General features: G+C 35.5%; 1 long non-coding RNA gene across 1 annotated transcript; it reads right to left on the minus strand.

The window, feature by feature from the left end:
• Positions 1-531: 531 nt before the first annotated feature.
• On the minus strand, positions 532-4,234 carry LOC138956123 (uncharacterized). The gene is made up of 3 exons (XR_011452513.1): positions 2,595-4,234; positions 1,553-1,782; positions 532-638 (listed from the first exon to the last, which is right to left on the minus strand). It is a non-coding gene; the product is annotated as an uncharacterized lncRNA (long non-coding RNA).
• Between the last annotated feature and the right edge of the window lie 244 nt (positions 4,235-4,478).

Genomic DNA, 4,478 nt, shown 5'->3' on the forward strand with positions numbered 1-4,478 from the left:
GTGTGTCAGCAGTGACGTAGCATTTCTGGAAAATCCCGGAACGGAGAAGACGGGTTTACCCGTCCTAAGGCGCTGCGGCTGCACAAGCGCATGACTGGTATACCCGTCATAAGTGGTTAAAGTTACCTTTACTATGACTTTTTCTTTGGGGGCCTTCGGAAATTCATAATACATGTACTGTGACGTGCAGACGCATATGTGACGACATCATACCGTTTGCTAACATCCTTATTTCGTATGTAGTCGAAAATCCATGACACTGACAAATGAGCTCAGGAACTTGGCTTCTAGCAATTTAATGTTAAGCGTAAAAGCTTTGACAACTATCATTCACATGTGAAACATGGCAAATTTAAAATTGATTCCAAAGAACAAAATTTGAGACAGAAATAACTTGTTGTTTTGTAGACATGGATTTTATCTTCTTCCTAAAAGGACCAGGATGATTTTACAAATTATGAAAAACAACTCACTGTCGATGGCTTTTAGTCGCAGCGTACACCATGGTCTCTTTCCCTGCCCTCCCCCAGAGCCCCCTGTCAGCAACCGTGTAGCCTATGGAACACCTTCGTCATCACAGCATCAGTAGTCGTCTTTAGTTCATGTCCACCAACCACACCGAGCTCATGGTCATGGATCTGAAACAAACAAAACAAGCCAACTGAATTCCAAAAATCAAATATTCAGACAGCTCTTCTTCACATACAAACAATTCAATCTGGAAGCATCATACTGTCACCTGGAGCAAAAAATCAATAATCGCACTTGCTTTAAAAAAAAAAGTTTTCAGAAGAGCAAATGGTGATTGAGTGTAGCATTGTCATAAAATGTAATCACACACCTCAGGTGACCTGCATCAATCATTCAATACTATCTCACAAACCTTCATTTGGAAAGCACAAACATAGTTAGAAGAGAGCGTCAACCGTGATACTATTCAGTGTGGACAATTTTTTTCTGACCCATAATCCGATGCCTACACAAAGTGAGAATCAGAACTCACAAGAAGACACTGTTGCATGTTTGTGATTATTTGCTTGAGTGTAGCACTTGCAATTTTGAACTTGAGGAAACAGCGTAGCAATTTCTGTTACATCCCTGAATACCTAGCAGATGGCAGCTCTGGCCACAGAGCAATATTTGCATTATTTCTCACAGATGCAATGATCACAGAAAACAAAGTGGTGCATGCATTTTCCGCACCCCACATGAGAAAAAGAGGCCCATCATTGTGCGTACCCATAAGCATAGTTTTATCATCAAAATGTGTTGGTTAAATTCACAAATGTGACCAATACGCATAAACCTTGCATGAATTCCCAGGATAATGGGAAACTGGTCATGACTGAGAACTGATGAACAGTTAAGATACACCCGTGAACCGTGATGACATCTGGCATCCTCCAAAAAGCACACACTCAAGGTAACATTTAAAGCCTAAAGAGCGTCTAACAATAACATGTCACTCTCACAAGATCTTGCTACAGTTATCTGGGGAAAATAGCACAGGCATGACTGGTCTGCTTCAACAATAGCATTCAAAGCCACCTACCAGTGATCACTCCTTCGACAGATCCATCATGTGCCTTCAACATCTTCCACACTCAACAGTAAAAAGATGACTCCATCGAACATTAGCACAGGCTCTGGCTCCACCATGATTCTTTGGCAACCAATTACTAAATTAGTCGCATCAGGTCCATCTGCTCCTGTAGAACCTTCTCCAGCAGCAAGAACTGATGTTTATCTTGCCGCTCTGCTCTGCTCGTAGTCTTGTGTCCGCTGAATGGAAGAAAAGAAGAACAAAAAGTCATTTACATGAAGCAATACATATTTTAGACAATCTGTCGGCCTGAAAAGAAACCATCAGCACTAAAAAACAATCTGAGCTGAGCAAATGTTCAAAGTAAACGTGACATCTCTATATTTTTGAATTCAGGAGAAGATGAGGAATATATATATTGCAATCAATTTTTAAAGGGGCATACAGAGTGGCATTTGATGGGGTAAAAAGATGTAGGGACTCAGCAGTTGGAGATGAACATTTTTGTGTGTATTTACTTCAAGCAGATTTTATTTTTTATTTTTTTTTAGACAGAAGAACAAACACACACTAAAAATCCTTGTTTAAAGTTGAACTGACCTTAACTTTTCCTCCAAACACTAGAACTTTTTGTATTCATTCAAAAATATTCATCAAAAAGGTTAAATTTTAAATTCAATTTTGCAGACTTTGGATGAAAAGTTACTCTTCTCTGGCATCCCGCGGACACAGTTCACACTTTCTCATCAATGAGATGCCTGTGTTAATTAAAAACAAACATCAATAAAACTATTAAAATAAAATAAAAATTTAAATATAAAAATAAAATCGACCAACCGCCCCCACCCGATTTTTTTTCCCTTTGCTGGAAACAATACATTTGTTTCACTAAAACAGTAAAAGAGATCAGCTGAATTTGTTTGACACATCTGGTTATAACTAAAAGTAAAAGAATAAAACACAAAATAAGCCAAAGTCACAGAACAAAAAGACGCTGTCAGTGTCACTATCAATGACTCTGAATGAGACACTCATTGCTATCGAGCCATACCTGTTCATCTTCACCTTGCCGGGACGGAACGACAGTCTGCGTTACTGGCATCGGTGGCGGTGTTAAGGTCACTGTCCATCTCAGCTTTCTTCACCTTCAGTTCAAACAAGCAGTGAGCACCGTCATACTCAAGTCAAAGCTTTCTGAAAAAATAAATACTTGGAAGTTAAATAGGATCACATTGATTCCCAAACCTAACAGTAACAGTAACATGCAAACATCAAAACTGGAATATTAATTATTAAATATAAGCATCTCAATTTCACTAAATTAGTATATTTATTTTCTCTGTGATGTATTTTTTATTTTTATTTCAAAAAAATCTGTTTTTCAACTTTATCACTGCACACGCTGACACAGCCTCTGCCTGCCTCTCTAGTCTATGCATGCCTCGGGAACAAGGGTAATTTTTCTCTTTTCCGAGACTCAGACACAGAATATTCCACTATGACTATGAGTCTATGTCAGTATGCGGAACTGAAAGTTGAACATCTGTGGAAAAATAAAAAGATACAAATAAAAAAACAACAGATATATGAAGAGCCTATTAGTATTACTACTAAAGCTCCTGACAACTGCTGCCGCAATGACTCGACCAGATTAGGAACCAACCAAAGTTCACCAAGAAACAGACAATGAGACATAAAATGATAAACGAAAATTCAGTTTTTATGGTGCCGTGAGCGACCCGCGAATCGGGATTCGGATGGTATTTTCACTCTTCCACAACTCCTTAAAAACAAACCACTGCATCAATCAACTTTATGTTTTTGGAAAAGTTAGTTCATTCATCCATCTTTCAGACAAAACAAACATGAATGAATAGAACAGTGTTCTTCTAGGCGAAAAAAAAATCGAAAGTGTGAGAAATTCTCTCTGCCATCAAACTCGGAAGCCGAAGCCGCGAGCTATCAAAAATTCAAATTCCCAAATCTTTCCTTCAGTTGATCAACTTACCTATTCTTGAAAGAAGTCAATCTTCATTTCAGAGAGAAGGATAAGATTACCTTGCATCCAATAAGCAAGTCAAAAATACAAGTCAATATGAAGAAAAAGCAAAAAAACGCCGATACAATGTGGATTTGACAGACTTCTTGCCAACAGGAAGTTGGAGATTGTCTGATTTTCTGACAGACAAGGGAAATAACTTCAATAAATTGCTCTTTTCAGTCAAGGTAACTGTCTCCCCTGAAATTGAACTTTCATAGAGATTTTCTTCCAAAGCAAAATAAAATAAAATGAAAATATGCTGAGAACAAATTTTATGTAACCATTAACATCAGCCTTTATTTTGAGTAGATAATTAGTTTCAAAGTTACTTTAGTTTACATTTTTTTGTTTAATCTGAATTTTTTAAATGTTTTTATCGTTTTGTTATGGGTGTTCATATAGATTTCAGTTATCTTTTCTGTTCATATAATATTTTTATTATGCTTTGCCTAGATTTTTCCACGACATTATTTTGTGGAAAGCTGATTCCTACAACAATACCAAATCCCCATTACAATAATTATATTACATGCTAAAACAATTATAATGATAATACAAATTAAAATAATCATATTTATTTTAAGATAAAAATAATCAGGATAACAATTAAGCAAATAAATGTTGGTAATAACAAAATGATTAAATAAAAATTAAATGGGAAAACCATTACATAAAATAAAAATATTTTTATTAAACTTTTAAATGCATTTTTTTTAAACCGAAACTGTCTTAAGATAAACTGAAAAATAACGGATTGAAAGTTTTTATGCAATTTTTTTTTCTAAAAAAAAAAAAAGAAGTTTTTGAAGAAGAATAACTATTCATAACCAAAATTTAAAAGTAAATATTTTTTAATAACATAAAATATAATAAATTATTTCATGAAGTAAATGC

This window comes from Littorina saxatilis, unplaced genomic scaffold, assembly GCF_037325665.1.
Source record: "Littorina saxatilis isolate snail1 unplaced genomic scaffold, US_GU_Lsax_2.0 scaffold_586, whole genome shotgun sequence".
Taxonomy (NCBI): Eukaryota; Metazoa; Mollusca; class Gastropoda; order Littorinimorpha; family Littorinidae; genus Littorina; species Littorina saxatilis.